This window comes from Protobothrops mucrosquamatus, unplaced genomic scaffold (genome assembly GCF_001527695.2).
Source record: "Protobothrops mucrosquamatus isolate PMUCROS unplaced genomic scaffold, P.Mucros_1.0 scaffold1806, whole genome shotgun sequence".
In the NCBI taxonomy this organism is placed as follows: domain Eukaryota; kingdom Metazoa; phylum Chordata; class Lepidosauria; order Squamata; family Viperidae; genus Protobothrops; species Protobothrops mucrosquamatus.
In genome coordinates this window covers 136,755-149,094 of record NW_015387943.1, presented here as the reverse complement: position 1 = coordinate 149,094, position 12,340 = coordinate 136,755, and the positions used below count along the sequence as shown (strand labels likewise).

The 12,340-nt window shown below is 36.0% G+C and overlaps 1 pseudogene; it reads left to right on the top strand.

Annotated features, from left to right (window-relative positions):
* The first annotated feature begins 10,701 nt into the window (after window positions 1-10,701).
* Window positions 10,702-10,819, top strand: LOC114923072 (annotated as a pseudogene).
* Window positions 10,820-12,340: the final 1,521 nt, after the last annotated feature.

Below are 12,340 nucleotides of genomic sequence, written 5' to 3'. Positions count from 1 at the left end.
CCTGTTGCTAGTTAGCCAACCAGCAACGGGCATGAAACTGTATGCAGATGGAGAAGGGCAATCACCCTTAATGGGCGATCAATGGTGAAGGGCAATCACCCTTAATGGGCGATCAATGGTGAAGGGCAATCACCCTTAATGGGTGATCAGGATATGCATAGGGGATTAAGGGGGGGGAATACAAAGAACACAACACTTTACTTTACTATTTATTTACTTATTTATTTTTATTTATTAATATTTTATGTCACTCATCTCCTAAAGCAGCTGTTTTATGGTGGCTGCACTGTCCCTGCAGTTATAGGCTTCATTAGAGTTGTAGGTCAAGGACTAACTTGTAAAAGAAAAATCCTGAAATTCATTGTCAGGATATAATGATGGGGATTTGGTTTAATGTAAAAAAGTGTTAAAGAAGAACCTCTGATATTTCATGTAGAGAAGATGATTTACATTCAGAAGGCTCCAGCTTTAGTGCTTGGCAATAAACAAATGAAAATAAAGTCTCAAGTCAACCTCAAGTCAATCAGTTCCTGGTGACTTCATGGACATAGCCATGTAATTTTTTTTTGCCACAGTACAGTAATGTTTGTACTTGCCCTCTTCCTGGATAATTTTCAATTTCCCAGTCTGCCTACAATCTTAGTATTTTGGTAGTCTTCCCTCCAAGAACTAGTCAGAACCAAGGTAAGGAGAGCCTTCAGCATCTTGAAAACACTCTGCTATGAAATCTTGGATTATTTCTCCAGTCCAGTGCTGAAAATATACAGCTAGAACTGGATTTGACAAGTCATATCCTATAAACTACATGCAGCTCTTCACCTACTATTTTTTGCGATCCTAAAAGCACCTTCTCCCAATGTTAAATTGCCAAAATTCAAGAGCAACTCATTGGAAAACAGCATAATTTTCCATGAAAGGAAAGGGAAAAAAATAGGAATAATAGGAATGTTAGACCTCTAATAAACTTAATGCAATTCTGAAATGTTAAAATGGAAAATTAATTGAAAATTGCAGCTCTGCTTTCTGAAGACATCATAACATCACTGTTGTTCCCAATATGATCCTCAGTTCTCCCTCCCTCTCCCCGCAAATGGTACAAGCAAACACTGCCCAAAAAGCAAATTGTCCACCCCTGAACTGCTGGGAACAGTTTTCTGGGTTCAAGTATCATATATGGATGTCTGTCTGTTTATCTGTCTATCAATGTTCCTCATAGTGCCATTTTGTGAATTAACCATAAAAGAACCTTGCTCTGTTGATGAAATGTATGTATGTATGTATGTATGCATGCATGCATGCATGCATATGTATTTATATATATTTGTAATTACAGAAAGTAGCAGATATTATTACATCAAAAGTTGGTAAAAGGTTGGTCCAGTTTATTGCTTGGCTACTTTCTGTTTTATTTGTTTCCTTACACAGTTATTTTGGTTTGATTCTGTTCTATCAGAATTCTTTGTAGAAAAAATATGCTTTTTAATGATGAAAAGTACAATACACAGCTATTTTATAATAAGCAGATGGTGGCCAGGCATGAATAGGCTTCCAACTGTTCCTTGGTGAATCGGGAGTAGGAATAAACATTTGTTTTTCACTGTTTTGTTATGGCTTCTTCTTTCATGATTATGGTTGATAAGGAGAGAGGGGGGATTTAATTTTGTTCTTTCCCACATTCATTTTTTTTTAAAAACAACAACTATATTTCCTTCTATTTATGGCAAATCTGACAATTTTGGTGATCTCTTATTGAACTCAAAATGAATAACTTTCTTACTCCTTAGCACTAACCAAATCCAATAGACCCAGCTTTAGACTTAAATTATATTTACTAGCCATGTGATATAAAGATGAAGAAATTATATGGGGAAAAAAGATATAACAAGCTTTATTTAGTCCCAGAAGTTTAATTACAACATAAGAATCCAAGCTCAGTCCTAGATTGGCTTGGAGTCTTAAGTTTAAGTCTCAGCTAGATCAAAGAGTCTTTATCTCAGAGGAATGTTGTTATGAAGATACAGTTAATGAACATCAACATGTAAACTATCTTGAGCTCCCAGGTAGAGTATTTTAAAAAAAAAGTCTCTGTGGAATACCTTCTCCTCATCACAGAGAAATGCCTTGATCCAAAATAGCAAGCAGACTGAGAATAATTTGAGACCTAATTTTCAGAAGGCCTGAAGCAAAGAGGTTGAAAATATAGTGGGCTATTGCTGAACCAAGCTACAAATAGAAATTCTCCCTGCTACTCAAAAAAAAAAGAGTGGCTTTAAGCCTGCTAAAACCCATGCACATAGGAGAAACAGAAACAAGAATTTGATTTCTCTATAAATAGGGCTTCCATATCATACAAAGCAGTCAATTTTTTTTAACAGATTCATTACCTGTTCTACAATTAATCTACTTAGCAGAGTGTGTCCTTGGGAGTATGTTCATGCCAGTTTCTAATTTAACTGGTTGAGAAAAACTTACTTAAAACAAATATGAGGTGCTCCAGTGTATGCTTTAGATCAGAGCATTAAAGTAGACTTATTTAACTCATCTGGTCACTTCACCCTGGCAGAAGGGGGTCTTCACAGAAGTACAGTGCAAGAACAAAAAGATTTTAGGTTTAAAAGAAATCCAAATCCTTGGAAAAAGTACTGCAGATCCCAATTCTATGTTTACAGTGTGCTTTAATGTGCCATGTATAGCTTTCTGTAGTACTTCCTAAATTTGCACCTTCCTAAAATATGAGTTACTCCAGTAAGAAGAAGGGGACCTTAAGGCAATGCTTCAGCAATAGCAATAGCATTTAGACTTATACACTGCCCCATGGTGCTTTACAGCCCTCTCTAAGCAGTCTAGAAAGACAGCATATCATCCCCAAAAATCTGGATCCTCATTTTACTGATCTCAGAAGGATGGAAGTCAACTTTGAGCCCCATCAGGATTGAATCCAGGCTGTGGGCAACATTTGCCTGCAATACTGAATTCTAACCACTGGGCCACCAGGGTTTTCTCAAATTCCCATCAAAATTAAGAACAACATAACTCAAATACATATCTAGAGGTACCTCAAACCAAATTCTACTGAATTTAAATGGAGTTTATTATTCACTAGGCATGCACACAGCAACACACGCAATGTGTTTAAATAACATACACATTATTATTTTAGTAATATTTTTTGTTATGTCAACAATTAATCTGGAAAGAAGAGATAACAATTTCAAAGTTATACTTTTCAATGATGACTTTGCTTTGAAACAGAGAGAAATTAGTTAAAAATACCAAACAAGTATAATCCAATTATTCAAATTAGAAGCTTAAATTATTTACATTATAAAATATAAACTTCATTAACATTTAGTGACTCACATTGGTTTGAATTCCAATACCCAGGGCAGACTCCAGCTGAGCTGCTATTAGTTTTATGAAAATACCCTTACAGTCAATTGCCTGTTGTCTGCCTCATGCAACCTGTTACTGAAAATATCTCCCCTGGAGTATCTCACGTTACAGTACTGGTAGAACTGCAATTTCAGTTGGTCATTAGTCACTAGTATTTATATGGCATATCAAGGCTAATTCACCAATTCAGATTTATTAACACATTGTACAGTCTGCTTGGAAACATCTATTTCCATCAGCATCACACAGCTTAACGAACATGCCAAAAATAATATCAACAGTCAGTAGACTGTAATGCTCTTTGCTGAAAGAACACCACAAAAATCTTTTCCATCTGTTTTTCTTCTGTATCAGCTATCAGATTTATTACTTTGGCTTCCAGGTGTGCACTCCCCCCCTTATTCTATGCTCTTTAGGGTTCTTATGTAAACTGTATATAAACAATCATATCAGAATGAATGCTTTGACCTTCAAGGGGATACCAGGAGAAAAGGAAGGCAACAGCTGATGGGCAGGGAGGATTCAGTAAATGATGTCAGATGTAGAAGGAATAATTGTCCATAATAGTGTGAAATGGACAGCATATCACAGATAGATAGATAGATAGATAGATAGATAGATAGATAGATAGATAGATAGATAGATAGAGTAGATATGTAAAAACCATTTACAAAAGACAAAAAGTTAAAAGAACTATAGCATTTTGGTGAAAGGATCACAATTATTTTGGGTTGACAGCTATTGAGTGGTGCATTGGGTTCTTCCAGCTAAAAAATAGGTAACAGGAAAGAATCAATGGAGCCAGAAGAAAGTTAACAGAATAAGCATGATTTCTCCTCCTGCATCTCATAATTTCCTGTTTCTGTCCTATTAAAAATTAAAGTCTAGTGTCAAATTTAGGAAGAGCTTCGAGAGAAACAATCAAGGCTTTTAAGGATAGGTTCTGCCTTTTAGAATCAAATATCAACAATAGAGGAAAAACAAGTCAAGAAACACAGCACAAACTAGCATTTGGTAGAGCAGCCACGAAGGCCTTGAAAAAAAAACATTGGAATGTAGTGATATGTCTTTATCCACAAAGATCAGAATCCTGCAAGCCAGCCATGGAAGCAAAACATGGACTTTAAAGAAGCAGGATAAGTACTGCATTGATGCCTTTGAACTTTGGTGTTGCAGAAGACTCCTGACAATATTGTGGACATGAAGAAAACAAACCAATGGTTCATCATACAAATCAACCCAAAGTTCTTACCTGAGACACAAATGACCAGGCTTAAATTATCCTACTTTGGACCGGATATATTTTCAGTTCTTTTGAAAAGACTCTAATGCTGGGAAAGGTAGAAAAAAAGAGAAGAAGAAGACAATCAGCAGCAAGAATGATGGACTCAGTTACAGTAGCAATGAGTGCTCCTTTAGAACAGCATTCCTCAACCTTTCCAGCTTTGTAGACTGGCGAGGGGGGGAGAGGGGGGGTTCCATGCAAGCAGCAAGCAAGTGTGCACAGTTCCATCTGCACAAGTGGGCGGACAGGGAATGGTAGTGAACTGGGTCCAGGGGTTGGGAGCCCCTGCTTTAGAAGACCTGGAAGACCAAGTTAGAGATAGATTGTCATGGAGAAAATCTATGTGGTCACTAGGAATCAAAATACCACATTTTTAATTAATCACTTAAAAAAAAATAAAGGTGCAACTCAAGTAAGCTATAAAATATTTAAAGGACCTTTGCGATTTTTCTTATTCCTTTCCAAATGTAGAAAACTAGAGAGGACTAAATATTCCACGTGCTTGTATAGTATTTTGTTCTTTTAGCATGAATTTTGTGTCCTTTGTGGCAACTTTCAAAAAGCTCCCAAACTTTTATTTTACCCGATAAATATTTTTCAACCTCAATTAGGTTTGTCTATAAATATGAATAGCAATTCTATTTCTTTCTAGACAGTTTGCTTACATTTTTCAAGGCTTTTAAACATCCATTGAATTTTAACATCGCCATTCTTGACTGCTGTTTTATTGAGTGCTTTATTATTTTTATGATCTTGTTGTTATTGTATTTTTTATTGTATTATAAACCATCTGGTAATGCTTCACTGAAGAGAGAGATACAAATCCTTAAGTTACCTTCACAAATCAATAAGAAAAGGAGACTCTCATTGCCAGGAGCAAAGCCTTGGGCTATTGGATGTGATCTAAATTGTCCTCAATTGGTGTGGAAAGGAAGTTCAGTGGTGAAATGATATTTTCCCCAGTTTGCCAGCAAAATAGCTAGTGCCAGTGAAAGGAAATTAAGCATGTCAGTGTGTGTCAGTTGGGACATGAATCTGCTGCAGAAAAATTATTGTCAAGATCAAGACAATGCTTTTTTTGATGGAGACAGTCACAAAAAGTTATATTTGAGCAAGTCATACCAAAGAGGAGATATCTAGAGAAAACCCAGTTCTATTCTCTTTTGCCAGGAGCCATGTGATGGTGGCTAAAATATTCTGATTAATGCCCAACTGTAACCTTTCTCATTCATTCTTCAACAGCAGAAACATACCAAAATAATGCCTGAAAATGAGTCCTAAAAATGTAGCTTTTTTTTCAGGGCAAGAATGACTCCACTATAGGAATGCTGAATTAGACAGAAAGGAAAAGGGGATTACAAAATAGAACTTAGGGCAAGCCATTCAACAAAATTGGGACCAGCATTTAAAACAATCAAATACGACGAACAATTTGTTAGGAGCAACAGTGTATTACTGATGATAAGGTGATTAAGTTTTGAGCTAATTCAGAAAAAAAGGGGGGGACATATAGCATCTAGTTGCAGTTGTTTAAGGTGAAGCTATAACTAATAACAGCTATTACTTAGCTAGAATAGACCCTTCCCAAAATTACTCTGCAAAATTCCAAAAAGAACTAAGATACAAACAATTATATTTAGGAAACTGGTATTTTCAAAAAAAAAAAAAATCAAGATGCTGATTTGGAGGTGAAATGAATGAAACTAGAATAATTCCAACTAAATTGTTCAATAAAAGGCAGTTCTTGAAACCATTGGAGAGCCACCATCAAATTATCTGATAAAAGGATAAAGCTCTCACTTTTCTCTTCTAGCATGTCAACTTGATGCTTCTTTTCTTTTTAGGGAGAGGTTAGAAGGATTATCTAGCCATTTTCAACTGGCACTGAAATGTGGATAATTCTGAAGCTTTGAAACAGACCTGAAACATTTAGTTTCTCTTTGGATTATTTCAAGAAAGCCCAATTCACTCTAGGCAACATCCAAATCACTTTGGAGCAGAGTCTGCATCATCCTCTCAAATACAAGATAATCCTAATTAAGGCTGTACAAAGCATTTGAAAGAGATGCTTTGTAGTCAGCATTAGCTGCCCAGAGTTGGCTGAAAGATGGGTGGCTATATAAATGTTTTGCATCAATAAATAAAATGAATAAATTAGCACAAGCCAGGCTCTTCTCTTCAAAGTATTAAAAGAGTTGCATGAACCTTTGCAAGATTCATGCAGCTGTTTCCAAGTGTCCCAGGCTGTGTCTGCATGGTACATGTGTAGCCACTTCCCTTTACAATCAGTCCCAGCAGAGTTGCTGGCTGTCTCTTCACGTTCATGTGCAGAGAACTGACAACTTTTGAAGGTACCATCTGTGTGCATTGGACATGGCTGCTTCAAAGAAACACTTGAAACTATGTGCAAAACATAACTTTGGAAAGTTGTGTCTTTCACATATGAGTAATAAGCCTGGTAAAAACAACTATGAAAGAAAGAATCATAGCAATCGTATGGAGTTAAAGTCATTCATATTGTATTCAAAGTTAGGAGAGAGCAAAAGATATTATGAAACACTGAAAGCACATCATGAGATCAGCATTCCCTTGCAAGTCCTGTTCATATAACTAGTTTTTGAGGAATTTCTAGAAATAGGCAGAGATACCTAATGTATAATATTAGAAAAATGTAACAAAGATGCTGATATTCAACTGTATATGTATTAACAGCAATAAGAATTGTATCTGCCCAGTATAGAAAATGTATAACACCGCAAGAAGAGAGGAAGCACTGAATGGTATAGTATTGTACCTAGATTTAGAAAGTTAATATGTACCACTGAATTACTGATGGGCCCAGACAACACCTTGTTTATTAAGTACTTATGATTGTAAAACTAGAACATTAATAAAATATTTATATAAAAAGTGTGGCATTGGTACTGACATGCTGGTTCAGATAATGAAATCTGGAATGCAATTTGAAACATCTGTGAAGTACTATCCTTTTTTTATACTCAATTTACATTCAGATTGGTTCCCAGCTACTTATTTGTAATACAGCATCTTAGAGATAATAATTACAGAAGAAAGTCTATCTGACTTCCGAGCAATCTACTCTCAGAGCTGAAGCTCTAACAACTGAGAAAAGAGGCAGTCCTATTAAGTGTCAGAAATCTGATAACAGGATTTGAGTTTATTATGGACAGGTTTTCTTTTTAATCCTGTCTTTATTACTTATTTAAGTAATTCAAGGCAGCAGAGATACCTAGTACTCCTCCCTTCTATTTTTCCCACTAGCAATCCTGTGAGAAGGATTGGGCTGACAGAAAGTGATTCGTCCAAAGTCACCCAGTCAGCATTTATATCTAAGATGGAACTGGAACTCACTGTCACCTGATGATTAGCCCAAAATCACACAGCTGGCTTTTATTCCTAAGGCAGTACCATAACTCATAGTTTCCTGGTTTTTAGGCAGACACCTTAACCACCACACCAACTGGCTCTGAGTTAGATGACACAATTAGAGACTAACCAAGAGCCATGGTGGCACAGTGGTTAGAATGCAGTACTGCAGGCTACTTCTGCTGACTACCGGTTGCCAACAGTTCAGCAATTCAATTCTTATAATTGCAGTATTGTAGGCAAACTCGATCCCAACGAGGCTCAAGGTTGACTCAGCCTTCCATCCTTCCAAGGTCAGTAAAATGAGGACCCAGATTGTTGGGGGCAATAGGCTGATTCTGTAAACTGCTTAGAGGGGGCTGTAAAGCACTGTGAAGCAGTATATAAGTCTAAGTGCTATTGCTATTGTTAAGGAAAGAAAAAAGATATTCGCCAAATACACACCCAAAAGAGAATCCATGTAGCTAGGTATCTGGTGCCTTATGTCATAAATGTACAAAAAGTGTACAAAAAGTTGATGCCTAAAGGGAAAAAATGCTGGCTGAGAATCAAGTGCAGAGATTTAGATCTTACTTAGATTGGATTCCAAACAAAAAAGCATTATCAGATGAATGCAAGCAAGGGCAAGATGCTTGAAGTCATAAAATGCGACTAATTCTTAAAAAAAACAATTGTTAAAATATAAAGGGTGGTGGCAATTTATAAGACTTCATTAATTAAACATAACAATTAAAATGAAAATGACATACGTTACCATCTAATGCATCTCATGGGTACAAGCCAGGGCAAGTCTACTAAACTTGAAGAGGGAGAGAGAGAGAGAGACAAAGAAAACCAAACCCAGAAAATATCTGGTTTAAATATATGGATGATGACAGCTAGGGAGATGTAATTTATCCACCTGACTAATTGCAGCAAAAGTTTAGACTGTTGTCATCTGAGATAACAATACAACATATTTCAATAGAACATCATTTACACAAGAGGGTCAGTGTCAAAACAAGTTATGAAGTATGAGAACAGTTATGACAGCAGAGGAACAAAACATGGATGATCTTATTCAAGGTGTTATATGGCAAATGTCTGTGATGAAATAGACAGTTAATTAAAATTCACTGGGTGATTCATGCAGTATGAACAGCAAAAAAAGTATGTAAGTGGACAGCTGTCCTATCTAATATACCAGGACAAAGGAGGGCATGAAGTGCAATAGTTCCTAGATGTATAATTTTAAGAGCATGGGGACAAAATACATTCAGATCCTGGGTATTTGTAGATCACCTTGTCTCAATTGATTCTAGCTGTCCAATAAGATCTAAGAGGGTTGTCATGCTCCAAGTCTCATCAACTAAGCAATGTCACCTTAAGAGGAACTAGGGGTTTTTTTTATGTTGTCTTTGCTGTTTGGGATAGTACTCCCAATAATGCCTATGTGATTTTGACTCTGTTAGCTTTTAGAAAGGCATTCAAGGTCTAGCTTTTCCTGCACTGCTTTAATCCAATTCAATCCAGTCCAATCCAATCCAAGCAGAAAAAGCTGGAACAGACCATAGAGGTCTGCTAGTCCAATCCCCTGCTCAAGCAGGAAACCCTATATCATTTCAGAGAGGTGGCTGTCCAGTCTTTTCTTTAAAAAACCTCCAGTGATGAAGCAGCCACAACTTCTGAAGGTAAGCTGTTCCACTGGTTAATTGTTCTCACTGTTAGGAAGTTTGTCTTTAATTCCAGATTGCTTCTCTCCTTGATTAGTTTCCATCCATTGTTTCTTGTCTTGCCTTTTGATGCTTTGGAAAATGTTGACCCCCCCCTCTTCTTTGTGGCAGCTTCTCAAATACGGGAATACTGCTATCTAGGGTAACATGAATAGGATAATCTAGGGGCCCCCAACACCTGATCCATGGACCAACACCAGTCCGCAGCATGCCAGCAACTGGGCCATGCAAACAAGCAAAGCCCCATCTCCAGGATGCAGGCAGCATACAAAACTACACCCCCTCCGGTTGCAGGAAAACCTTTCGCCACAAAACCAAGCCCTGGTGCCCAAAAGGATGAGGGGTCTGATCAAGGACATGAAAGTCCCTTCTATATAACATGTTTCTGGGGTTTTTTTCCTCAGCAGATTTATCTTTTAAAGCTTGCTTTTTCTATACTACTTATCCCAGATTGAACTGGGAGTTTATATTCTTAGAGAATGACTGACTGACTGACTGACTGACTGACTGAGAGGACATCAGATCTTGCACACACAAAAACCCTCTTGATCAACCTCCATCACTCCATACTTCAAATCCCAAAACTTTTGGGGACCCACTGGTGAAGCTATAATCAAGGGATACCTTTTGGCAACACAGAGTGAGGCTCTTCTTATTCAGTGAAAAATGGGAGATCTGCAGGATGGTTTAGCTGATCTTCTATACCTGTCCTTCTGAGAAATATATATCATGTATGTTGGCAGTTGTTAGTCAACAGAAATAAAAACAGCTCTAATATTTAGAAACTTCATTTTTAAAATAACTTTATTTTTCCTATAACAGCATCATAAAGGCCATTATTTTTAGGATGGATGACATGTGAATTACCAGATGTACATTTTTAATGTCTATGTATCACACAGTTATCCACCTATCTCATATGCACATTTGAGAAGAAACTGGTTAGGAATCTGGAACAATACAGAGAAGATTAGCATGGCCCTTGTGCAAGGAATATAAAAACCATTAGTAACAATTGAATGCCACCATGTAATAATTTTCTCATAAAAAATCTTACCTTTTTAAGATAACATAATTTAATATATAGTTTCAAAATCATCAGTTTCATCCAGATGATGATGATGTTATTTCTTGTTAGCTGGTTTGGCTATATAAATAACTAAACATTTTCTGTTAGGATCATTTTCAGGAAAAGGAATCAAAATGTGAAGTTTAAATGAATTGTCCAGAGAGAGAGAGAAAGAAAGAAAGATGATTAATAGATAAATGATAAAAGATGTGAGATATAGATAGATAGATAGATAGATAGATGATAGATAGATAGATAGATAGATAGATAGATAGATAGATAGATAGATAGATAGATAGATAGATAGATAGATAGATAGATATGTATATATGTGTATATATAGAAAGATAGAGAGATAGAGATAGGAATGATAGAGATAGAGATAAAGATATAGATATAGAAATAGAGATAGATAGATAGATAGATAGATAGATAGATAGATAGATAGATAGATAGATAGATAGATAGATAGATAGATAGAGACACAGATAGAGACACAGATAGAGAGACTGATAGATATGTTGCAGAATAATAACTAGAATCTAAATCTCCTGAATTGTAAGTTCACATTTTTTATTATTCAACTGTGGATTAAACAAACAAGCTACCATATGGAACAGGCATTTGTAGCCAGCTCTTTTGCTTTCACATCACTTACCAGAGAAATTCATGTCTTTTGACTTAAATCTTATAATGGCAATTTAGCAAAAGTGTTTATAGCAGACTTACAGATGTCTGGAAATGGTGGGCCTTTGTGAAAACATTGATCCAGCTTTTCATACCCTTCTCTTCAAAATGAAATTCATTACTATAACTGTTGCTTACATCTTAATCACTTGCATTTGTTAGCGGAACATCATATAAATTCACAAAAATTAGTACATATAAAAAAAGATTTTCCCAGAGGGAGAGCTGGAACAAAAGAATCTCTTTCTATAGTTAAGTGTTTGGTTTAAAATCCATTCTGTAAAGTATAATCATCCACAGTAAAGTCCACAGTAAAATGCACATTCTAATTTCATTTTATACCAAAAGTCCCATTTTGGCACATTATCTTGGCCTTGCATAGTCCTAGTTGAGAGAACATGTTATATGAAAATCACATTTATCCAACTTTAGTAGCATTGCTGGTAATTTTTTAAAGTACAGTACATTACAGTTTGGCATTTCTCACATTACTATCTTAAGAGGAACACATAAAGTTTTTGTTTTCCTATTACATACATGACTGTTTGTATGTGCAAAGTCTCTTGAGCTTTAAAAGGAGGCACACATTGTAAGTTCTTCATACACAATAAATATTTTCAATCTTAGAATCCCTGGCAAGGTGGCCAGCTGAAATTAGTTAATCTCTGAATCTTTGAATTTATCAACCATTGTTTCTAGATATCCTTGTTAATGTCAAGGAAGTTGTAATTTAAATAATCTGGAGGCGTTGTTTGAACATCATTGAGCTATAGGATATCCAGTGATGGACAAATTCTCTTAGTTATT